The 27,250-nt window shown below is 38.9% G+C and overlaps 1 protein-coding gene and 1 long non-coding RNA gene across 6 annotated transcripts in view; both read right to left on the minus strand.

The window, feature by feature from the left end:
* Positions 1–27,250, minus strand: part of LOC143217918 (dynamin-like GTPase OPA1, mitochondrial) — a 91,307-nt gene that overhangs the window by 38,491 nt on the left and 25,566 nt on the right. The window lies entirely within an intron of this gene.
* The window catches only part of LOC143217927 (uncharacterized), a 29,976-nt gene continuing 3,501 nt past the window's right edge, over positions 776–27,250 (minus strand). Inside the window, exon 2 of the long non-coding RNA XR_013010936.1 lies at positions 776–27,006. This is a non-coding gene — a long non-coding RNA (uncharacterized LOC143217927). The remainder of the gene's footprint in view (positions 27,007–27,250) is intronic.

Genomic DNA, 27,250 nt, shown 5'->3' on the forward strand with positions numbered 1-27,250 from the left:
CAATGATTAAAGACGGAGATGCACCACTTTTGCACCAATTTTTGCGGATATTTTCGAATTTATCTCAAAAAATAAGGGTCCAGCGAAAAATTGAACTGTACCACGCGAAAGAGCAGACTTTTATCTTGAGAAACCCCCCTGTGAAGTTTGCATGGTCGACGTTTTCTTCGAACCAGAAAGCAAAATATCTTCGCGCGACATGAGTTTCCGCCAGTGGCGCTCGGGACGGGATACGGCGCAGCGACGGGATACGGAGCGGCGAACGACCGTTCTGGTGGTGAGCGCCACTGGTGACAACTCATGTCGGGCGAAGATATTTTGCTTTCTGGTTCGAAGAAAACGTCGACCATGCAAACTTCACAGGGGGGTTTCTCAAGATAAAAGTCTGCTCTTTCGCGTGGTACAGTTCAATTTTTCGCTGGACCCTTATTTTTTGAGATAAATTCGAAAATATCCGCAAAAATTGGTGCAAAAGTGGTGCATCTCCGTCTTTAATCATTGTTTGAACATGTTTAAACAATCATAATGTATTAATATTGGATATCACTGTATTCGGGAAAGTCTACCGAATCTTTTGCTGTAAAGAACAATTCAATATCTTTTATAATAACATCGCAATATTTGTTTAAAGTTGAAAAATATGTCTTTTTTTTTAAACTCCATTTTCTCAAAAACTGGACGTATAGGAAAAAAATTAAAACCAGATTCGGAATCAGCGCGGAAAACTCTATAAGAATCGCATAGTGGGAATCGAAATACTTTTAAAAAGTTGAAATTTGTTGGACAGTGTTATAACTCGATAACTGTCTATTATTGAGCTTTGTGCCCATTACATCTTTTGTTCAGTAGATCATAAGCTACAACATATGAAAGATCTAAAATATGATTAGTGCGGGGTTCTTTCACTAACATAAAGGTGTTACTATAGATGCAGGGTTACCTAAACTGAAATAACAGTGATAAGAAGGATCTATTTAGTTTCGAGAAATTGTTCTATGGGATTATTGTGTAATTATGGGAATTTCTTACTACATTAATGGTGAAGTTGCTTTTAGCACACAACGTTCATCCCCAGAAAAGTCAGTGCCGACGGAGGCGACTCTCGCTTAGGGATGCATAGAATTTTACAGAAGCGTCGTCCTCGCATTCATCGGCTCGCGCGCCTTGAATATTTTCCCAATATTTTTCGCTGCATAGGCTAACGCGACATTTCCGACGACAGCTGCACTGAAATTCTTCCAGAGCGAGTTTATCCTCTGCTCGGAACTTCTGTCGAGACTTACTTTCGCCTCTTTGCCCCTCTGGGAACTTTTAATTCGGATAGTGTTCTGTTGGCAAGACGCGGGCGATCTGAATCCCAATTATTTCATTTTACTCCATATCATTTTATCCTGTCTTGGTCCACTTTGTTTATTAATATTTACAAATATTGTTTTTCCGGTAACATTTTACCAAAATCTACAATACCTTGACTAATGAAAATGATATTTTATTTTTATTAAATGATAGTCAATCGATTTCGATGAAATTTTCAGTATGTGTATAACTAACATAGATCTACAAAACATATTTCAAATTTTCATTAAGGGCCCAAATAAAAAAAGTTTGAAAAAATGTCTGTTTTATCTTTGCATGTAACCTTGTAAACTATAATTTTTGGAAAATCTTTTTTGCATATCATTTCGTGAACCAATGCTTCTAATTGATTGTAAAAAATCAGGTCGTTTGGTAAAATTATAAAAACGTTATTCTATTTAAAGGGCGTACGAATACTTTTCACACCCACTGTATTTATATATTTCCTTTTACAATAATCTTCACGATTTAAGAGTACGTAGTACAATAGCATTAAATTAATTAAATGTTTTTCTTCTAGTTATACACGTTAAAAATGATATATTGTTCACTTCGACAACAAAAATTTTTCAATAAATTCGTGAAATCATCGAAACAATTGTTCATCCTTCTCAAGGTTACGGATTCGCAATTAAACTGTATTACGTTTTATTTAAATATTTACGCGATTGTGCGCGATACCAAATTGAATAGTCGCCAATATTTCCGCGACTGCACGTCCAAGCGAATTGCGAGAACACAAAATGGAGAAGAGCCACTAGAGATCTTGCAATTTTATTGCGTACACAACCTTATTTTTTTTCCCCGCGTTGTAGAACCTTTTCCGTCGATGTAGTTCCCTCTCGAAACTCTTCCCATTTCTTTACTTTTCCCCGGGAACACCTTGACCCGTGATATTTCCACGGGATAGGGAGTAAAATAAAAAAGAATGTTGTTCGACCGGTAAAAGGAGGAACGGGAAGAAGTCGCAGCATTTTTCGCAAACAGACCCTCAGCTTCGCGTTTCGAGTAAAGCGTTCTTGTAAATAAAACGATGAAAAGACCATTCGAATTATTTTTTATTCTCGAAGCTACGTACAAGCAATTCTGAATTAATTTCTGATTACACGCAGACTCGGTAGCAATGTTAGCTTTACTGAACAAATTCAGCATTATCTGATATTTAATCTTCAGTTGAAGTATTTGAACAACTTGATTATTGTTCGTACAACATTGTTGGACGTTTAACATCTTAATGCTTCCTATCAAATATGATTCATGTCAAATATATGCTTTGCGTCAAGAGATTTACAATTCCGAACAGTTTCCGGCTTGTATTGGGAGCAGACATTGTCCATTTTATTGCACTGCTTAAATAGAAAAAGCTGCGTTCCTTTCTTAAGAACATAAAGCATGCATGAAAAAGTCCAACAAACCGAATAACTATTTATTGGGTTGGCAAGAAAGTAATTTCGGTATTTTAAGGTGAAATAGAGCCCAAGTTTTTTATTCTAGCCATGAACTTTAATGAATGAGATATTTTCCCTTTTGTTCGATGATCTTTTGCAAAGTAGAATAAATAAGAAAATATTTTATTGGGCTGTGTGCTCTTTACTTTACCGGACTCTAAAGGGCCTAGCCCAGGGGTCGGCAACCTGCGGCTCTTTGGATGTGAAGCTGCGGCTCTTTAGTTCCATACACAAATATTATTTATTTTATAAAAAAAAACATTTAAAAATCGTTCTGAACTGATTAACGAGGATTAGGCACCGATTCTATCTCTCAGCCACTTGTACTCGCTTTTCACCGCACCCTTCCCCCGTGACACGAGTCGTCACTGTCGTCAGTCCGTCGGAAGCTCTCGAATGACGCCGTCGTCGGATATTTCTATGTAGCTTTTAATTCGCTTTCGACGCAAGAGACATTTTGCCGTCTTCACCAGTGCTTTGGCTGTGACGTATAGTTTGTTGTTTCAAGTAAAAGAGTTAGAAGCGAATTATCTTCTCAAAGTTATGTATGTAGATATATATAATACAATATACATACATATATATTATCTAATTTGTTGTGAAAAACACTACTTATATATGAATAAACAGATATTTTTTCTTATGAATAAATAGATTAGTTTTTTTTATCAAAAAACTTTATTTATGCGAGTACTATTTATTGTTGGCAAGAAAAAATGTTGTGGCTCTCTAAAAACTTTGAAATTTTGTAAATTGTAATTTTTGACTCTTCCGACTCAAAAGGTTGCCGACCCCTGGCCTAGCCGATTAAGATGGTCAAAACTGCCCTTAGAGCTTTTTCAATGGCTATTGAACCATTCGAAAGCTGCCCAAGAAAAACCCCTCTGAGTAAAATTTCAGCCCTCTCTAGCTTGCCCGTGAGGGTAGTTACAGGGTAAAATAGATTTTGCGCTTTTCGGCGCATTTTCCAGTCTAAAATGCGTTCTAAAATTCTGAAAAAAAATGTGACACATTCCTGATCCTAAGGCGCATTTTTGAGAATTTTTTCAGATTTTTTTGTTTCAAACTGTGGTCGTAAAAAATGAAAAACCTCAAAAAAATCGGAAAAATATTTTTTTCTCAAAAATATGAAAACATGCCATTCTACTGTTTGGCTCCCTGATAAAGTACTATAACAGGCAATGTTGTCAATTTTTTTCACATTTTTTGTTCGGCTGCATCATTGTCAAAAACAATAAAAACCGAATTTTTCGACGTTTTTGCTGTGAGGAGGAAAGTTACACTTGTTGGCTTTACCGTGGGCGTATATTAAGTAATTTTTAGCGTTATTACACTGAAACAAGCAATTATTTTACCTAAAAAATGTGATTTGAGAGAAAGCAAAATTGTATTCTGTGCGATATATACCTGAATGTTCGCAACGCTTACAACATCGCCGGTTGGCACAGCGGTTAAGGCGTCCTAACAGCAATGACCTTTCTCTCAGATCAAAACTAGTCTATAATATGTCTCTCCCTAAGAGAGATATCGAAGATAAATACTACAAAAACACCAAAATATATTGGTGGCTAAAAAGCGAGTAAATAATAAGACTGATGCAGGCTGCGACAGCTAAAGTTTGTTACTAAATATATATAAATAAGATAATGTAGATATAGTTAGCAACATCTTTAGTATACCATATATAGATATCAAAAAGTACAAGATTGAATGAATGAATGAATGAGTATGTAAATAATAGTGTGCAAGTGGTAGTCAGATAAGTTATCCGCATTGTTCTGTATATATGTATATATCCCGCAACCCGATACATAGAGGTTAAGAAATTAAAATTCCGTCTTTTTCCTGTTATCTTTTTTTTTTACGGAAGAATTAGAATGCGCAAAAAAAAGAATCCAGAATTATGGATAATGCTAAAAAATAGTTATAGTTATGTATAAGACCAGCCTTTAAGACATAGAATAAGTTAAAGTGGTTGTGAGCGTTAAATTATATTGACCATTCAACTCGTTTATATATTCTTTTTGTCTCCGATATGTGTTGTAGTATATTCTCTACATGTAACAATGTGCAATCTTGTTTATCATTGTTTCCTGAATAAAGCTTTTAAAAAAAAAAAAAAATAAGGCGTCCGACTACGGAGCGGATACTCTGGGGTTCGAATCCTGTCGATAGCAGTTTTTTTTCCATACGTCAAACTTCATTTTTTCAATTTCTTATTATGTATGTAGTTTACTCATATGAGTTTAACAATATTTTTTTAATGTTTTAAAAACATTCAAGTAACATTTTTAAGCAAAATACATACAAAAATAGTTTTGGATCATAAAAAGTATTATAAAACTCCAGCATAATGCATGTACCGTCGACGGTCAACTCTGGTCTCAGTGCCTATAGAAACCTGGAGTTGACCGTTTTCCCTGGCCTTCAAACCGAACGGGAAAGGACAATGTGACAGTACATAGGAGGTACAGTGGTAGTTAATTTTTACCACGTTTATATTAGTTTATGATTCTGGTCGCGCAATAATCAGCGACGAAGAATACAATGACCGTCGTGAAAACTGGCCCGCAAGGAATCTTAGCTTTTTGGGAGGGTGGTTATTATTTCCCTTAACAAAAGCTGCGCGTATTTTCCGTACATCAAACTATATTTTTCCAATTTCTTATTATGTGGTTTATTCATGTGAGTTTAACAATATTTTTTTAATGTTTTAAAAATATTTAAGTAATATTTTTAAGTAAAATACGTACAAAAATAGTTTTGGAGTATCTATTATTTCCTTGATTCTCTAATTGTATATGTTCATCATGGCGGTCCTGTTTAACATTTTTAACATTAAAAATCATGAATATAGTTTCTAGGCCTTTCGGAATTTGCAGAAACGGGTAAAATAGAAAGAAGTATATATAGCAGCTGTTCTTCCGAGTTGTCATTGTTAGCCAATTAGCTGCTGTTTTTACGTGACCTGTTAATTACAGAATTATTTATTTCTCATAAAAGTAAATATTTGTATGGAGTTGATAGAAATAGACTTATCATTTATAATTGTGGGGAGAATGCGGGATTTTATAGGCACTGAGACCAGAGTTGACCGTCGACGGTACATGCATTATGCTGGAGTTTTATAATACTTTTTATGATCCAAAACTATTTTTGTATGTATTTTGCTTAAAAATGTTACCTGAATATTTTTAAAACATTAAAAAAATATTGTTAAACTCATATGAGTAAACTACATACATAATAAGAAATTGAAAAAATGAAATTTGACGTATGGAAAAAAACTGCTATCGACAGGATTCGAACCCCATAGTATCCGCTCCGTAGTCGGACGCCTTATTTTTTTCTTTTTTTTAAAAAAGCTTTATTCAGGAAACAATGATAAACAAGATTGCACATTGTTACATGTAGAGAATATACTACAACACATATCGGAGACAAAAAAAATATATAAACGAGTTGAATGGTCAATATAATTTAACGCTCACAACCACTTTAACTTATTCTATGTCTTAAAGGCTGGTCTTATACATAACTATAACTATTTTTTAGCATTATCCATAATTCTGGATTCTTTTTTTTGCGCATTCTAATTCTTCCGTAAAAAAAAAGATAACAGGAAAAAGACGGAATTTTAATTTCTTAACCTCTATGTATTGGGTTGCGGGATATATACATATATACAGAACAATGCGGATAACTTATCTGACTACCACTTGCACACTATTATTTACATACTCATTCATTCATTCGTTCAATCTTGTACTTTTTGATATCTATATATGGTATACTAAAGATGTTGCTATCTAGATCTAGATTATCTTATTTATATATATTTAGTAACAAACTTTAGCTGTCGCAGCCTGCATCAGTCTTATTATTTACTCGCTTTTTAGCCACCAATATATTTTGGTGTTTTTGTAGTATTTATCTTCGATATCTCTCTTAGGGAGAGACATATTATAGACTAGTTTTGATCTGAGAGAAAGGTCATTGCTGTTAGGACGCCTTAACCGCTGTGCCAACCGGCGATGTTGTAAGCGTTGCGAACATTCAGGTATATATCGCACAGAATACAATTTTGCTTTCTCTCAAATCACATTTTTTAGGTAAAATAATTGCTTGTTTCAGTGTAATAACGCTAAAAATTACTTAATATACGCCCACGGTAAAGCCAACCAGTGTAACTTTCCTCCTCACAGCAAAAACGTCGAAAAAATTCGGTTTTTATTGTTTTTGACAATGATGCAGCCGAACAAAAAATGTGAAAAAAATTGACAACATTGCCTGTTATAGTACTTTATCAGGGAGCCAAACAGTAGAATGGCATGTTTTCATATTTTTGAGAAAAAAATATTTTTCCGATTTTTTTGAGGTTTTTCATTTTTTACGACCACAGTTTGAAACAAAAAAATCTGAAAAAATTCTCAAAAATGCGCCTTAGGATCAGGAATGTGTCACATTTTTTTCAGAATTTTAGAACGCATTTTAGACCGGAAAATGCGCCGAAAAGCGCAAAATCTATTTTACCCTGTAACTACCCTCACGGGCAAGCTAGAGAGGGCTGAAATTTTACTCAGAGGGGTTTTTCTTGGCCAGCTTTCGAATGGTTCAATAGCCATTGAAAAAGCTCTAAGGGCAGTTTTGACCATCTTAATCGGCTAGGCCCTTTGTGCCTTTCTCCTACGAATTATGATGTACATATTTGGTATGTAATCCAGTAGATTTGTACTCGGCGCGGATGCACATCGAAGTTTCGAACCTCTAAGATCAATAGTTGAGGAGTTATGGTCGCTTAAAGTTGAGCATATTTCCAGTTTCTTGACAGGTAAGGGCACCGGCATATTGGTTTGTAGTGACGGACGCACGCCGCTTACTGAATTGGTTAGGATTAGATCGAGGGAGGGGTGGCAAGGTAAGCGGCTCGCGGTCGTCACTACAAACCAAAAACACTGCAGATTGCTCAACTTTAAGCAAGCATAACTCCTGAACCATCGATCCTACAGGATCGAAACTTCGATCTGCATCCGCGCCGGGTACAAATCTACATAATAATTACATACCAAATACATCATAATTCGTCGGAGAAAGGTACTAATTTTGAGTCCGGTAAAGTAAAGTTTACCCCTTTGGTGATTAAAGTTCATCGTTTATATAAAGAAATTCGGTTTTATTTCACCTTAAAATACAGAAATTACTTTCTTGCCAACCCAATATTTGATGATTTACTTCCAGATCCTGATTAAGAAGGATTCGAATTAATAATCTATTTGCAACTGTAGGGAAATGCTGGGGAGTTCTGTAGAGATGAAAGCGTGCATTAACATCTGCGTCAGAGATGCCTCAAAGTGCGTAATTAGTGCTTGCCATCAAACATGCTGTGTCTGTTGACGCAGGTTATTTTGATCGGAGTAGGAGATACATTATGTGGTTAATTATCAAAGCACCAGCCCACTAGTACTTAAATATGTCTAATTTTAGTAAGAAACAGAAGCAGGCGACATTGTGTTTAAAACAAAATACTATTTTGAATAAATTCATAGAAACGACGAATCTCTGTTAATTGATTCTTTGTAGCCCACGCCAACTTTTAGACGGTCTTTAATTAGCAAACTTCCACCTTTGATAAGCCGAAGTTTGAAGTCAGCTTTCCAGAGCACTGAATTATTTGTTGAAGTAGTTTTCTTCTTAAAGTCGGAGCCCTGGAGTTTCGGGAACTCAAACAATATGGAAAATTCGTTTGCAGTGTATGCTACTTTCTAGAATTAATATTATAATAACTCCCGTCCCGATAATCCATTAGCTTCAGCGTCGTTATATTAAATTCTGACTCTTTCGCGGTGTTACGAAAAGAAATAAAATTATTCAAGTGAGTGCAACTGTTAAATAAATTTTTCGAAGTATCAATTTGCTTGACCTTGCGATTATTATTGAAGTACAGTTTGTGCAAATATATTAATAAAATTCAGAAAGACAGAAATCAGTTTCCTGTATTAACCCTTAGCACTCGAATGGCGACTGTGAGGAGCCACGACAAACTGCTGTACCATTGTTGAAAGTATTGTTTACATGATTAAATATGTAGATACCTAATCAATCATATACTAATCCATAAAATTTAAAAACTCATGGGTGATTAGAAAATCAATGGATATATTATTCTAGGTCGGAAGAAATGTTTAATCTTCGAGTTAAAATATCTCCGAGTTGCAAAGGGTTAAATTCTTATTGTAGTATTTGATAAATAAATTTCTGTTTAGACGTGGAGAGAGTATTTCTGGAGTTTCTGTAGCGGAGACTATAATTACGCGAGTCTGCCAGCATAGAAAATCAGTATAACTGTGTTTAGACTATCAGCCAGTTCATGTAAAACGTTTACGTAGCCGTAAGGTGCATCGAGTGGAACGGTCTAACTTGCATACTCCATTTCCGGTGGACGTAGAGTTTGCAGTGGGCTCCGCAACTTGTAATTGGGTCATTTGGATGATACTATACTGAATATTCGATTTGTCAGCCTCCCTGCCCGGCGCAACCGTTATCATGTTACTATCGAAAATCAAAGGCGTAGTCAAACCCCCCGAACATGATAAAAATCAAACTTTACACTGAATTTATTCTTTGAAACAGAAAACGATCATCACTGTCACAAACCACGTGATCTACTTCTGCATTCGTTAAAGAGTTCAGAGAAGTTCAGTGATCAATGAAGATCAATGAAAATGAATTTATTTCATCGTTTAGCTTTTTCAAAGTTAAAATTCATATAAAAATACACTTTTTTTTTACAGATTTTTCCTTGGTACTCGAATGGGTCAATCTCCAACGGCAACCTCCATTTTTCTAAAAATACGATACCGTAGAATAACAGCAAACAATGTCACGAAATAGTCGAACAATCTCGGTCAGAATCCCATTGATTCCTAATGATTCCATAGGATCGGCGTGGAGTAAATAAATCGGTTGATAAAACTTTTGATGAATCGGCATTGTTGATGAATAATAATCTGAAAACAAGTCCATTGAAATAACACCTGCGGGGAGGTGGGGGGGGGGGGTGGACTGGCTTAAACGATTACCTGCTGTGTTTGCGTTCGCTCGTGCCGAGTGTGTTTTGCATTTCGCTTCCCTTGTTTCCCAGCCGCTGCACGTGACGCGGCGCAGTATTGTAAAACAATTTTTATCGCTTGAAAAACCTTGTACCTGTGCGCCACGCGTGTGCCGGTGTGTGCTTCTTCGTCAGCGCGTTGTATTTATCACGATATTTCATAGAGCCACCCCCTCGAACGAATTTTCATCGCCCCACCCGGAAGAGATAATCATTTTTCAATATTCTTCAATCCACTTTTCGAAATGAACGGAAATCGACGGAAATTATTTTCCAGCCGAAACTCGATTCAGAGGGATGCGAAACTCCGTTACGACCTTCGAAAATTTATCCCGCACCTTTTCACGCATTGCGATTCCACATTCTACACACAATTCATGCTCTTTTGTGTCGATGTATTACACCCTCTGTACCGCCATTCTGTCTTTCATCGAGTTTGAAAAAGGTACCGCGATTTTCCGCTTTTCCCTTTATCCGTTTCACCCCATTGTCAGTCAAAATAGAAGTCGCTGTTGAACTACTTTATTATTATTACCACGCTTATATTAGCTTGCCGAGTTGTCGTTGTATGCGTCAAATCTTGTAACTGAATTTTAAACCACTTCCCGATGAGCTAAAGACTTGAAACTTTAAACATAGCTCAGAACTGGATGACAATGCAATATTAAAAAACAAATTCCAAAAAAAACTGTGCGTTGAGGAGAAAAGAATTTTTACTATTAACCGTCACACCTCGTCGCGCGACGCTCGGTAATACGTCATCGCGTTCAGCGATCCCCACTCCGTGCGCCAGTGCTCCCTACTCCACTACGTGTTCCCACTCCGACTCATCCCCACTCCACTGACCCATTTCGCACCGCAGGAGCTCAGTCAGTGTGGTGTCCCGTTCATTCATTTCGATTTCGGACAATTTCGGACTCCATCAAGAGACGTCGTCTCTCGGAGTCATCCCCTCATTTTATCTCGCGTATTTCCATATCTTGCGTTTCTGTATCTTACTATTTCGTACCAGTATTACTATATCTTGCGTTCCATTTAAAAAAGACTAGGTGGTAGAAAATAAAATAATATATGAAAAAAAAACTTTTTAAAAACCACGCTTATATTAAAATGCACTAAAAAGGAGAAAATAATTTTTCTAGACATTAGTGACTAAATAGAATAAAAAGCGTGGACCGCCCACGAAGATTACGTCAATATAGTTTAGCGCTCCACGCTTTTATTTATAGTCACTGATGTATAAAAAAATTATTTTCTCCTTTTTTAGTGCATTTTAATATAAGCGTGGCTTTTAAAAAGCTTTTTATATATATATAAATTTTTTATTCGTAAATTCGACTTCAGAAAATAATTGTAGGGTTTCGGACTAATGTGTATAGCATATGTACAGGCCAGAAAGGTAATTTGATATTTAAAATGTTTTTACTGGCTTGAAGGAGTTAGAGGGTGGTCGAAACACCCAGAAAAATTTCAGCGACTCCTCTGTTTATTTTCTACCGACTGCACCCCTCCCCAGCAACCCCTTTCAATCAACGGCACTAAAAAATAGACTTGGAAAACATGTTTACGCTGACGTGCTGCCCTCAAAGCCGAAACCACCCCTCGTGACAAACAATATTAAAACATTTATAAAAATTGCAATTCTTGAATCGTGTTCAGAGAAACTGTTGCGTGACTTGAGGAGTTAAAGAAATGGACTTTGTAGAGGCAGAGATATAAATTTAATAATCCTCGGAACATAAACTACCCTCTATAAAATAAAGTCTATTTAAAAACTGAACGAATTAGAAGAGTGGTTTAAGGGGTGAAAGAAATGGACTATTTACGCAGGATATATGAATTTACCACCCCCAACAAAATGAACTACCCTCCTCAGTATAACGTCTGTCACGAAACCAAAAGTTTTCTATTTAAAAATTGAACGAATTAGAACAGTGGTTTTCAGGGGTTAAAGAAATGGACTATTTACACAGGATATATGAATTTATACCACCCCCAACAAAATGAACTACCCTCCTCAGTATAATGCCTGTCACGAAACCAAAAGTTTTCTATTTAAAAATTGAACGAATTAGAACAGTGGTTTTCAGGGGTTAAAGAAATGGACTATTTACACAGGATATATGAATTTATACCACCCCCAACAAAATGAACCACCCTCCTCAGTATAACGTCTGTCACGAAACCAAAAGTTTTCTATTTAAAAATTGAACGATTTAGAACAGTGGTTTTCAGGGGTTAAAGAAATGGACTATTTACACAGGATATATGAATTTATACCACCCCCAACAAAATGAACTACCCTCCTCAGTATAATGCCTGTCACGAAACCAAAAGTTTTCTATTTAAAAATTGAACGAATTAGAACAGTGGTTTTCAGGGGTTAAAGAAATGGACTATTTACACAGGATATATGAATTTATACCACCCCCAACAAAATGAACTTCCCTCCTCAGTATAATGCCTGTCACGAAACCAAAAGTTTTCTATTTAAAGATTGAACGAATTAGAAGAGTGGTTTAAGGGGCTAAAGAAATCGACTATTTACAGGATGTATGAACTTACTGTCGCAAAATTAAAAACTTCTTATTTAATGTGAATGAATTAGGAGAGTGATAGAGAGTGACGTTTGAGTGATACTGTTGTCGAAAAATTTTCAGAAAAACATCTGCGGTTCTCGGTGTTTGTTTTCCGTTGGCCAGTCCCTCCCGCCCCTCTCGACCAGTAAACAATATTTCCGTTCCTCTCGTCGGCTGGTCGTCCTCATTCGACCAGTTTCCAGGGTGAAGCGAGTGGGACAAAGGGAGAGACAGGGTGAGGAGACTAGAAGCAAAAAGAGAGAGACGAGAAGAGAAAGGGAGAGACCTGAAGAGCGACCAGCAGAGAAACAAGGATAGAGTGTCGTGTAAATGCGGGAATTAGAAAGAGACGCGACAGTGAACAGTGTTGAGAGAGAAGGACAAAGGGATCGGTAGGAATAAAAAGGGAGACGAGGAGGACACAACGAGCAGGAGAGAAACGTGCTGAGTGAGAATTGAGAGGCGCTGGGGCGGGGGAGGGAAGGCAAACACGTAGGGGAGGAGAGAAGTGTGTATACAGGGTGTTGGAAAAGTACGAGGAAAACACTGACGGTCAGACAATGGCATTTTTAAATGCTTTTCTTGCTATTGCTGCAATTTTCTTCCTTTTTTTTTTAACATTCTGTCTTACAATTGGTTTGGAAACACTGAATTAAAATTCTACAATGCAACCCCAAATGCAACTCCAGAACACTTCAGAATCCAACTCAGAAAAACAAATTTAAATTTGGAATCCTCAGGTCAGAGCATATGTTATTCGTTAGTCTCGAACTCGTTCGATTCGACCCCGATTTCGTAATCTTGGTATCAGCACCGAATTAAAACTTATTATTACCGTTGCTTCTCTTGTTTCGTGTGTTTCGTTACTTAGTTTCGGCCAGGTGGGAGTTTCGGTGTTTCGCATTGCAGAAAGTTCGAAACTTGGATCTTCTCGTCTTCATTTTGATTCGGGGAACGCCGAGATCCCCACCTTTGGTTTATCCCACCGTCGAGTCCCAGGGCCTTTAACTTTGGGATTCGTTTAGAACTTTTCCGTTGGCGGACCGTCGCGTGGGAATTCTAATCGGAATGTTGACCAGGGATCCCCTAATTTAAATTGCTTGATCGGGGAAGCTCGCAGCTTCGATATCGGCTGAGCACACACTTTCTCTTCATGATCTCACCGGATGTATCAAATTTTTTAAATCTTCGTTAATTGCCGCTAGAGAACTTCTCCTGGCGAAAGAGAACCGTAGGATAAAGAACTGATAAAACAAAAAAGTTGCTGGAGCCACGAATAAAATGTACCCGAATGATAAAACGGGAAAACGAAGAAAGCATACAGCGAGAGAACCTTCTGTGGCTATTTTTGATACACTTATCTCCTGCTTTATACCGCAATTTTTCACGGAAAATTTTTCCCAAAAAATGTTTTGTTTCTACATAGTTTTTAATTAAACTTTCACCATCATATTTGTGACATTTATCCGACTAAAACGAGACCAAACACGATACAATTTGCATCATATTTACACGTGTAATAGTTTCGGATACTAGAGGTTCGATTGTATCGTGGATTAAACAAGTAATTGTGATCCAAACTGCATCGTGTGTGGACTCATTTTAATCGGAGAAATCTCACGGATGCGTGAGTGAAACATTCACGAAAAGATCATCGCAAGTAAATTAGTTAAATAAACAAAACCGTTGGGTTCCCCTATTTCCGAACCGTTTAAAGGCACGTAACCTCATAATTCGACCACGGAAGGGCGGCCAAACCGGCGAAACAAATTCCCAGCTGGCGGGAACCGTTTAAAAAAGCGGAAATTCGCATAAAGATTCGCAGTGGGTTGACAACGGGTGCTGAACAAGATACAATTTCGCGTTGAACAAAACGAGAAAGCGGCTGGAGCCGGCGAGGACGATAAAACGTGGAAAAATGGAGGGTCGGCAAACGAAGAAAGCGGCGAAAGAAAGGGAAAGAGGAAGAGGGCGATGGAGGAGACGAGGACTGGAGGGGAGAAAAAGGAGAGATAAGGTCGCGCACGTTTCTCCTGACGCGGTTCTATCCGGAAGTCGCGCTGGAGGGGGGCTCTAGAATCGATAACCGCCCCTCTGCCACGTCGAAAGGGGTCGCCGCCACCCTCCTTTTAAAAGAGGGGGGCCGGAGAGAGGTGGGGGGAGAAGTGGAGAGTCAGAGAGGGAGAGAGAGTTAGAGGGGGCCACAGAGAGATAAAGAGAGAAAGAAAGAGTCGGAGAGAGTCAGAGGAGGCCAGAAAGAGATGGAGAGAGTTAGAGAGCGATAAAGGAAGGAACAGAGAGAGAAAGAGAGCAGGTTCGAACACCAGGTCGACCCCCAAAGGGGAAAACTGGCTGGTTGAACGATGACGCCGACGATGACGATCATTCTCGCGCACTCTGATCACTTTAAAAGGCTCCCGGCACTTCCGAACCTCAAACACCATTTTTCCGATCCGTTCGAGCTTCATTTTCTTGCTCCAACAGAGAATTCGTTCGTTTATTCGACTCTAACTTCTCTTTCAATACTAGATGACTAACTTTTCGTACAAACGATTTTGAACATTGGAATATTCGATCCAATTGCGATTTCTGACGATCTGACAAATGTTTCGGTACATGTAAGTTCTATTATAAAAAATGACTGTGTTGATTGTCGTCGAGATGGAGGTTGTAGCCTGTACTGGCAGTAATTTCGAATCGCCTTGAAATTATCGTTTGGAAATAAAAACGAGTTACAATGGAGAAAATGGTGTGTCTTGCAAAAATTGTATTGTGAACCTTGACTACGTGCAAATGTCCGCTAATTGTTGTCACAAATTGCTGTTTCTGTCGATAACAATCTTTGCTCGCTGTAAACGAACCACTTTTCGAGGAAGATATACAATAGACGCGTGAAGCCAATAAATCTTCCTAAATAGAACAATTTTTCCATTCGCTTAAACGAGACCTTGTTCGTTTAACTAATTCCCGAATTTTTCGATTGTTCAGTTTGCTACACACGAGTGATTTCAGGATTATAAATTCTTCGATTTTTCATCGCAACGTGAAACTTGTTTAACAACGACGGGGAATTGAATGCAAGATCCAAGCAAAGTCGATTTACATGAGAAGAGTGAAATCAAGAGAGCGCAGGGTGCCTTCGATTGAAAGGATAAATCATGAATACTCCATTTCTGTTAACAACGGTCTAGGCGTGAATTCAACGGGAGGAAGTAGGACAGTCTCTGGCATGGTACCCTGAGTACCGAACGATTGATGCAATTCTGTGCAGAACTTAGTATGTATTTCAGACGAGTTTCCAATTTAGTTTGCAGCCGTCCTCTCTGTCTGATAAGTTGGCGCGCTCGACTTAACTTCCGCAGCGAAAGAATACTGCTACGAATTAGAGTTCTGCTGCTCACAACAGACTAAATACCGTTTCTCTCGGCTCACAGACGCGGTTCATACACTCTGTTATATTAGGCGAACATCAGATAAAATTCCTCGTAGAAGGAATATACAGAAATGCTAATCATCGATTAGATAAGCTCGGGTACTCTCCGATAATTTATAGTGGGGCACTCAGAATTGATAGTGTTACACAACTGATATAAATAACATTCGAGTAGCGAGTATCAAAAATCGATGATCCTTAGCTCGGTGCTCCATAAATGTTTCAAGAGTTCGATAAACAAATGGAAGGAAGAAATATCAGTCAACAAAAATGTTTAACAATAAACCTACCGAGCTTTAAGAATGGCTGGCATGTGTTGCCTTATGTTTGTGCTGCATAAATGTTTCAAGAGTTCGATAAACAAATGGGAGGAAGAAATATCAGTAAACAAAAATGTTTAACAATAAACCTGCCGAGCTTTAAGAATGGCTGGCACGTGTTGCCTTATAAAAATGGCATCATAGAATGTATATAGATTTTCTTGCTTGAAATGAAGTCGAGTACTTCACGGGTATAGAAATAAAGAAAGCAATACATACTGAAGTCTCATTTTTCAGACCTTTAACTACGTCGGACATCAAAAATTGTACGACTAACAGAAAATTTTGAAATCGACTTTTGTCCGTTTTTTCGGGCCAAATAGCCGACTGAACGCCAGGCAGATCATCGGAAGAAGAAGCACGCGACGAGCCAAGTGATGAAGGACTAATCAGTCGTGGAACTAGCAGAATCCGTGTCAATTCCGGGCCCGAAAGACGTGACGGAAGATTAAAAGGAAGAGCTGGCAGTGATCCAACCGGACAAGATTCCAAAATCGTGATCGACGAGGACACCAGCGAGAGAGTGCTCCGTTCTGCAGGTTGTTGATGATGATTGCGAGCTTCATAATTCCAGGTCATGCTCGTTAATGATCCCTCGAGTGCGACCCTGTTTCCGTGGAATCAACGTGACGGTTCATTGACGAATTCAATTGCGTCGAATGGAATTTACATGGTTTCCTGTGTTAACGGCGACTTGCGTCGACGACGTATCCTGGAATTGCCCGAGCTTAGTTTGATCATTACGCGGCCGAATTGAACGTTCGTTGATTGAACTTTAATAATTTGTAGTCTCCCCGCCCACGGCACACACATTCGCCGACTATTCCGATGGGATGATACGCCCGTGTATCAATCGCAATCTTCCAATCGTAGAAAACCTGTTCTGGCTATTGTCGGTGTAGGGCCATTCATTGAAATATTCATAATATGAAGAATTAATGATAAGAAATACGAAATTTATAACTAAAGACACCGGTGATCTCAATTATCTGGAAAAGTACTAACTAAGTGACAAGTAAACAATTTTAGATTTTATTTTAAGACAATAAAATTTAAATAATTAATTAAAAAATGATTGCAAGAAACATGTATTTATTACGATAATTATACGTAGATAGGAATAATTTTTTAGTGAAAATTTCATCCCGATATCTCGTATGGTTCAAGAGTTACGGTAAAATGCCAGCAATTTTATTATCATTTATTATATTTACCATCATATTTGAGACATTTGCCTGATTAAAACGAGCCCAAACACGATAGAATTTGCATCATATTTACACGTGTTAGCTGAATCATTACGCCGGCCGAATTGAACGTTCGTGGACTGAACCTTGATAACTTGTAGTTTCTTCCTGCCGACGGTACAGGTTCGGCGACTATCTCGCTAGGATGATACGAGGGCGTATCAATCGCGATCTTCCAATTGAAAATTGGATCGCTAATGGCTGTCGATACGGATCTCGAGCATTAATTAAAAAAGTTCCCCAACAAGATGAAGTTACCGATAAATTTCAAGCAATAATTGCAGCCGGAGATACTTCGCCAAGATTACTCCGATCGTGTTTCAGTTTTAATTGCAGTCGTTAACAGCGTAGTCAAAGTTCCGTCCACGTGTCAGCATCGTTAAACGTTATCATCATCGAAATCGTTGTTCCAGTCACAATGTTATTATCATTAAACACGATTATAGACTTTACGCATCGTTATTAAACATTATCGAAATCATTAGCATCGGCAACGTTGGTATTATTAAATGTTGTTGAAATTGCAAGATAACGATTACTATAGTCACCGCAAATCAACATCGTCGTTAAACCTCGTCAAAGTTATTACTGTCAGCGACGCTATCAGTAAACGTAGTTACAGTCATTAAAAATCATCATTGTTATCAAACTTCATGAAATCATCATCGTTAAACGTCATCAAAGTCATCACCATCAACACTATCGACACCATCGTCGGTAAACATCGTTACAATCGTTGAAGATCATCGGACATCATCGAGATCATCATTGAACGTGATCAAAGATTATCAAACATCATCGAGATCATCATTGAACATGATCAAACATCATTGAACGTGATCAAAAATGATCAAATATCATCGAGATATCATCATTGAACGTGATAAAAAAAACATCAACGTCGATAACACCGTATATCTGATCTCAAAGTAGTAATCATTATCGACGCCATCAACGTCATCAGGATCATTAAGCAGAATCATCATCAGTGTCGTTACCGTCACCGATATCGCAGGATTAACAATTGCCTCGACAATGACGGTGCAGAATTGCAAGACAAAGTTGTTTACACTTTGTCCAGCTGGCCGAGGAGTATTCCGATAAGATCGCGATCATCAACCGGAAGTAGAATACAAATCTAATCAAAGCGACTATTGATTGTTATACATATAAAAGAGAGACGCACGATGGTGGTAAGAAGGTTTTCGAGGGGTTTCGTTCGAGATCCAGTTTCTAGTGTTCTTTTGTCCCGTGGAGGAATCATTCATGAAAAGATCCCGCCAGGAAATGACACGAGCTAGAAGAAGAAGCGTTCTCGAAGCGCCGCGCCGTCGAGTGTCATCGATCCTAGCTTAGACCATATACAATACCTATAGATGCGACTTCAGATAACATGCCGTGTTCCAAGATTACTTCATCTACCAGATGACGGATGTGAGCAAAGTGCTATCAGTGTGCCCAGATTCCACGTTTTTTTTCGCGCATGCGCGACTTTTCAGCCTCAGTAAAGTACGCTTCGCGAGGAAATGTGGCACCTTGAGCGCCATGCCGAATGGAACTGATTATGAAAAACGAATGAATGACAAGTGTATTTGTATATATATTCGTATATACATATGAAATATTGAAATATAATATATATATATATATTCAGATAATAATATAATTCCGACTTATTCTATTGTATTTAGAGGATGGGGAAGAGGAAAGGAGTGCTAAAATAATTAAGCAAGATAAATAATAAACAACAAAATATTTTATTTGGCAAATTCAATACACGGCTTCTTCAGCGGCAATATTAAGTGGACACGCTTAAAAATCGCATAACTTTTTAGAAATTGGTCCAAAGGACTTGAATTTTTTTAAGATGTTAGACCGACTAGTTCGCTAGAGAATAAGTAAACTAAAATTTATTACGATTGCAATTGGTAGGAATTATACAAAATTTTAAAATATGATGTTTTGCCAACTTTTTTATCTGAGCCTGTAACGATAATTTAAAAAATGTGTTTTATAGATTTCGGTAACTTATATGCATACTGAAAATTTCATCGAAATCGGTCAACATTGCAATGAGCTACATACGTTTAAAGATGAGAGCTTAAGAGTGAAAGTCGTAGATTTTCAGCCTTGCCAGGGCATTTCGCCCTAACGTGATCATCTTTAAACGTTTGTAGCTCATTGCAATGTTGACCGATTTCGATGAAATTTTCAGTATGCATATAAGTTACCGAAATCTATAAAACACATTTTTTAAATTATCGTTACAGGCCCAGATAAAAAAGTTGGCAAAACATTATATTTTAAAATTTTGTATAATTCCTACCAATTGCAATCGTAATAAATTTTAGTTTACTTATTCTCTAGCGAACTAGTCGGTCTAACATCTTAAAAAAATTCAAGTCCTTTGGACCAATTTCTAAAAAGTTATGCGATTTTTAAGCGTGTCCACTTATTATCGCCGCTGACTGTAGGTGGCTCAGGGCTCTGCTACATCATCGCATCGGCCGCAACATAGCTACGTTACTGATTTGACGCGCATGCGCGAAAAAAAACGTGGAATCTGGGCACACTGAGTGCTATAGTTTGCTGAGAAGTCGCAGTGCCGCGAAGCTAAAATGGTAGAGGGGAAAGGGGAGTCTTCTCCGTATCTCATTCTGTATAAATATTTATGAAAACTGTAACTGTAATATATATTTGATTCTATTACTCGTACATTTTTACTTCACTATTATTCTTTTAAATTTGGAAAAAGTGAAATTTGAATGTAGATGTTGATAATATGAAATCCGTATTTATTTCCTCAAATCTTACTTTAATTAAAAAAAAAAAGGAATAGTATATTAAGTATAAAACTTTCATAAAACACTTAATTAATTAAGGATGTTCTGGAGGTATATAAAAACGCAACAAAATTTTTGAAAATTTGACAAGATATAATTCTTACTAAATTAATGCAATTACCAAAGTTTGGGTTCGATTCACTGCACCGTTTAAGAATTATAGCAACTTAAAGTTTGCATATTTTAACACGTCTTTTTATGGAGAGCTCATAAGATTCCACTTCAAACCCTATTTAAACCTTGATACATAAAACGCAACTAGAAACTCCAGTTTTTTTTTCATACGTAGTAACAATTATGTAATTAATTATGTTCAAAATTTATTAGGATTCGCTAAACAGTTACAGAGCAAAAAAATTATAAACTGTTACAAAACGTCAAATTTATCGTGTTGTCTCTCACTAGCATGGAAACGCGACAAGCGTAGACCACTGAATATAGCTACAGAGGGTACAGTATTCGCAAAAGTTTAATGCAAAATATACTCGTGGATAGAGCTTTCATTGTCAGTATATTGATGGATTTCGAATTTCTTGTACTTTTGTCTCCCATTGTACCTCCAGAACATCCTTAACATAAAATCACTTTCATAAAACACATACGATCTAAGGATCCGAGTGTGCTCTAACCGCCGCGAGTTTCTTCGGGGCCTGGCTTCTCCGGGCTGAAGCAGTAGTTCCGCCGCATCATTTAATCAGACTTACAACCGGACTGAATTCAACCGGGCATGCCTAATGGAGGAGCTGGCCCGGTTCTCCTTTCTCGACTGGCAAAACTTTCCGGGAATTTATGAAACGTCCGCAATGATCGATGACCGACCAGCTCCTATCGTTCAACGCGCAGACACGCTGTTAGCACCCATGCTAGCAATTATAGATTCTCCCAACCGGAGAGAAAGAGAGAGAGAGAGAGAGTGAGTGAGTTCAAACCACGGGACACACAGGGCTTCGTGTAAAGTGAAAATAGGATAGGCCCCCGGGAAAGGGACCCGAGCAAATGAAGGTTTACCGGGGAAATTGATCGAGAACAGTCTGTCCCATTGTCGAAATTCATAACATTAAACCCAGCAGGACATCGCGGATGGGATCCGAGCAGAATGGAAATCGGGTTCCCCTGATCTAAATATTTATGGTGGACTGGAATAGCCTGGACGCTGGATCAGACCTGCTGGGAGACATGGAATTGCCGAGATTACTTTGATTTCGGCCTGCTGGACGTTTCATTGCAAGTATTCTTCCAGGTTATTTTCTCTAGGATAGATTGAGAGATAGATTTATGCTGGCAAAGATTGTACTTCGGTAATATCAGTTAGTAGTCAGTAAATGGAGAGAAACAGTCGTCTATTTTAAAATGAATTAAAAGACTGTACTTGAAATCTATCATTTCTACAAGCGCAGAATAGATTAAAACAGATTCTAACCAAAAATCTATAATTGCATTGCACAAATAATAACCCAGTAGATTGAGGAAAGAGAAAGTTAATCTGTCGCAGAGGATAAGTACATTAGGATAGATTGAAAGGAAGATTTATGCTGTATACCAATATTTGGACGAAAGTATAAGCAAAACAAACGTGAACCTTCTTCCTGGTATTTCAAGAGATATCCAAACACAAGATTATCTCATGATCCCTATTATGAGATAGATTAACTGATATCATTTCAATTTGCCTTCCCGACGATTCTATTCAACTGATAACCGAATACAATCAGATTTTAATATCGTCTCAGATAACAATAACCTAGGTTTATTTACACTAGAATCGTTTCCGACACAATATAATAGATTAACAAGGAAACAGATAGATTAAGTATTTTCTGCATGTATAACGATAACACATTTCAAGTCCAAACTTTTTCCAGATTATGGACATTTAAATAACTATCACCGATCAAACAAATCAATCTATCCGGAGCCTGGGTCTGTTTCGACTCGTAAAGTCGTAATCTACCTAACTGATTCTTTTTCCCCGAAAAAGTTCCCAGCAAACTTCTCAGCGCTTCTAAAAGGGCAGAAGATTGCTTTTCAGTTTTGAAGATCTTAAAAGCCCGTATGATGGGAACATCTGTTTCAACGGGCAGAGACGGATAACACCCACAACCCTGTGTACGTTCTTTGGAAAAGCCCGGCGACAGTTAATGTTCCACGGTTCCCCATACGTTTCGCCACCCTGAAGAGTCTCGTTTGAGGGGACCCCTTTTCACCGAGCTTGACACTCTTTCAACTGAACTCGTTCTTCCCCAAGGGACATTACATCCGAGTCATTAGGAGGACAGTGGCGCAGCGCGAGCCCGAAAGGAACCGTGGCTAATCCGCGTGCCAGGCTCCTCTCGCCATCTTTGGCAGATGTTCTGGGGCGTATGGACGTGCCACGTATCACCGATTGCTTTCGACTTTCCTTGGATTTACAGGAGAGATAACGTATGAGTCCAGCGTTTAGACTAGCTGATAACAAATGTGTTCCCTGTTGTGAGGTTTGGAGTACTAACTCGGGCAGATGCGCACACTACCCCTAGCAAAGAATACTTGAAAATATGCGCGGCGTTCAGCGTGAAATAAATTGATAAAAAAGAAATACACGGTGCCCGTTTTCTATCATCCAGGTTTTCATTCTGAAAGTACATACTCGCCAAGGTTCAAAAGGAAGGAACAGAATAACCGAAGGTGTCCTAGGTGAGAGTACTGTTTCTAGGTTGCAGGTAGGGATTGCAATCCCGCGTCATTAGTCCAGTCAACGAAAAGTCGTAGAGGGAAATGGAAGGAACACAATTTTCAACTTTGGGACTTTGTTTGGACTAGTTAGGAGGTAAACATACTAAAAGTCCCCACTCCTAGGAGGTGAGCGGGGTGCAGGGGGCACGTAGAAGATCCCTTTTTCGGTTTTCCGCTTATATCTCGGAAACTATGCGAGATAGCGAAAAACTGAATCGAATCAATCCTGTGGCACATTTTGTCAGCTTTAATTTTGTATGGAATGGTCTTATCGCTAGGACGCATAGTTTCCGAGATATAAGCGGAAAACCGGAAAAGGGATCTTCTACGTGCCCCCTGCACCCCGCTCACCACCTAGGAGTGGGGACTTTTAGTATGTTTACCTCCTAACCAGGGCTTGAAACGGGCCCGGAAATAACTGTTTGAAACTGTTTCGTTTCGGGCTTGATCGAAACAGTTATGAAGGACCGATATTCTGAATAACTGTTATGAAGGCCCGAAATTTTGGTTGATATCGGTTTCGATTACGGTCCTTCGTACATGGATATCGGTCCTAGCATAACGGTCTAAGACCGATATTTTTTCGGTCCTATATCGGTCTTCATATCGGTTCTAATACTTTGTTGCTCGGCCGATGCTTTTAGGCACAGCGACTTCTAAGGGTCGGCCGATGCTTTGTAATCGGTGGCAAAGAGACCGGCACCTTATTGTCGATTGCCGACGCGACTGTTGACTCGACGTCATCGGTGACGTTTTTGCGGGGATACCAATCAGAATGATCTCTGGTAAAACAAAACACATCCTCTTGGACACAAGACTCACCACTCTGCAAGCGAAAACCTAGAGCCTAGAGAGAAGCTCAGCAACTTTCGAAGTTCTCCTGATCTTATTGTCGCGCTTCATTAGGATTATTTACCATTTCCAATCTTAATTTACTTCTAAACATTACTAGACTGCAAGAAGTTTCACTTTTGCCGCACGTGGTTTTTTTTTTTAAATTCAAAAGACTACGTACGTCATGTGGTTGGGCGTACCCTATATGCTTCGGGGTTGAGCCTTTCGAAAATTTCGTTATTTTTGCGGTAGGACGCACCGTTCTCGAGATACAGCCATTTTCTATTTAAGACTAGCTCGGCTAACCATCCCCACCACTTCCGTTACGCATTTTCGTATCGCGAATTCCGTGACGCGAATTAGGCCTACACCCTGCCAAATGAAGTTTCACGTCAAAAATAGTCAATAATGTATACATTTATTGTTATAATAAAACAACTTTGAATTATGACCAAAATATAACCGTTTTTAATGTTGGTAGTTATTTTCGGACCCGTTTCAAGCCCTGATTGCTATAACTTGAAACTTAGAACTTAGAACCGATATGAGGACCGATATAGGATCGAAAAAAATAACGGTCCTAGACCGTTATGCTAGGACCGATATCCATGTACGAAGGACCGTAATCGAAACCGATATCAACCAACATTTCGGGCCTTCATAACAGTTATTCAGAATATCGGTCCTTCATAACTGTTTCAAGGACCGAAACCGATATCATAACTGTTTTCAAGCCCTGCTCCTAACTAGTCCAAACAAAGTCCCAAAATTAAAAATTGTGTTCCTTCCATTTCCCTCTACGACTTTTCGTTGACTGGACTAATGACGCGGGATTGCAATCCCTAGTTGCAGGGTCTTTCTTTCAGCAGGGGGCAGAGGGGTGTCTCTAGTGGCTGAATTCGAGGCTATAGACAACGCTGAAAATAAGTCGCAGGAGCCTGGAACGATCGTATCGGTGATAATTTAGTTGCGGCCGCGGCTTAGAATCACAGCCGAGGTGAAAAACGACGCGAAAACGAACGAACCGCTCTGCGGATTCAGCAAACCGGGTTCGTTGAACCCCTTTCGTTTAATTGCGCGGCACCGCACCGGCTGCAACGGCCGCTGAAACGATACACTCGGTCGCATCCTTCAGACTCCGCGTTCTAACGATTAGCATGATCATCTTTATTAATTCGATGACACGTTCCGCTGAACCGACTCGATGCCCCCTCTCGCCCTGTACAACGGAAACGTAAAGGCTTTCTCGGAACGGACAATTTTCATCGTCCGAACGATCGACATAACCTCAAACCACCGGAACGCTTCCCTAGGGACTCCGACCGGGTGGAACGCCCGATCCTCCGCCACAACAAAATTCTTTTCTAGAAGCTGCTTTATTGAACAGCGTAAACTCACTTTTTTCTCAAAGACAATCATCGTAACAGGAAAAGCTGTAACAATTTGTAGATTACGTTTTATCAACATTTAGCGAGATGTTCGTTGTTTGAGATAACCACGAATAAAATTCTTTCTAGAAACTGCTTTTCTCGAAAATAATTGCGACAACGGGAATGTCTAGAATTCGTGGCGTAAACCTAAAATTTTCCAGCAAAGTCAAACACGCTCGATCCTAGGGATTCTATCTTTTGTGTTCACGGTCTGGCCTACACACAAGTTTCATGATTAATAAGCCTGTAATAACGATGTCTGCGAGGGCATTGTTTAATCGTTATCAGAGGATCGGACCTTGATAAAATAGACGTGTCCATGTTTAGCCATAAAACACGGGTACGTCTCTGGCTGCCCCAGTAATTCGCAATAGCCGCCTCTGGGAAAGTGGATGGGCAACGATCGGAATGAGTTTGACGTCCATTAACGCGAATCATTATTCCGGCTAGGATTAATTAAGTTCAGCCTCGATGCATACGGGTCTAGGACATTCGACGCGTGTCCAACACGTAAGCGTTCAAGGCCCGATGCTGTGCATAATTGAAAAGTTAGAAACTCCTGGTAAGCAATTACCCCGACGACGACTTCCGGGTGGCCCCAGCGAAATTCGTTTCGGATTCCGGTTAACGTCGAGGGGGCCGAAGGACTTCGATGTTCCTGGTAAATTTTCTATACGTTGCTCACTGTGTCGAGTATGAAATTAGACCGCTAATTAACCGGGCTTCAATATGCTATGGGTCGGCCGGCACTGGAGGGGAAGAACCTAGGACTATCCAAGCCTTTTTTCTCTAGAAATTTTTACCTATACATTTCTCACTCTAGATTTACAGTAGAAAGTTTAGGGCTACCAAATAGATCCATCTTTACCCAGTACCTGTAGCATACATTGCCTTGTAATAATGACAAAATTGTTTTGTTCAAGTATGTCCTTCAATAGAAAATTTTTCGGAGAAACATTTTTGTAAATTGTAATATTTCTAAAAAAAAAACAAATCAGGAGCAAGTCATTTTTACTCATCCGGTAGTTCTAGTTGTAAAGTTAGTTCTCAGCGGGCCCAATATTGTCAGTGGTAAAAGAGAGTGGGCGGTACGCGTGCAGTGCAGCCAACAGTTCCCGTCCGCAACAAAAAATCTAGGCAAACAACTGTCTCGCGACAAGAGAAAGAAACACCAAAGACCGTTTACTGCGTGCACCGTCGGATTCCGACATCGTTTTACGGCGCGTAGTGCTTTATTCGGCTGCTTAGAGCAGAGACGTATGACCAGCACGAACGAGGGAAAATTACAATGTTCCACGCTCTCTCGGGGAATAGGCTTGGACCTTTTGTGAAACGCTGGCGCGACCAAGGAAATGAGCGAAAGATGTTCCGGCGTTGAATAGCTTCACGAAAAGGAGGCGAAGAACGTCGTCGCCGAGTCGGCGACCATGATCGAACAAATAATGACGACCATGAGGAATATGAGAGCCGAATGACGCGCTCGGGAGACATTTTCATTTCACTGTGGCCAAGCCGTAACGCTAATACCGTTCAAATCGAAATATCTTCGAAACTAATAACTTCAGATAGAAAGACCTTCGTATTTTCTTATAGAGCATTTCGAGCTGTGTCGAATCAACTTCGAAGCCACGTATTTTCGAAAATTTTATGTTTTTCACATAAAAAAAGAATACTGGCTGAGCGAACAAACATTAGCCTCCTAGAAGTTAGCCCCCCACTTGTTAAATTAAATAATTTCAACAGTTGTGCTGAGTTGTGCTAAGTTTGTGCTACATTGTGCTCGAATATTACAGCTATAATATCAAAAATAAGACTAAAAATTGAAAAAAAAAACGATTTTTTGAGTAGCCCCCCACTTTTAATTTTTTTCAATTTTCTCAATTGTGCTAAGTTGTGCTAGGTTGTGCTAAGATTGTGCCAAAGTATTACTTCATAAAAAT

This window comes from Lasioglossum baleicum, chromosome 18 (genome assembly GCF_051020765.1).
Source record: "Lasioglossum baleicum chromosome 18, iyLasBale1, whole genome shotgun sequence".
Lineage (NCBI taxonomy): Eukaryota > Metazoa > Arthropoda > Insecta > Hymenoptera > Halictidae > Lasioglossum > Lasioglossum baleicum.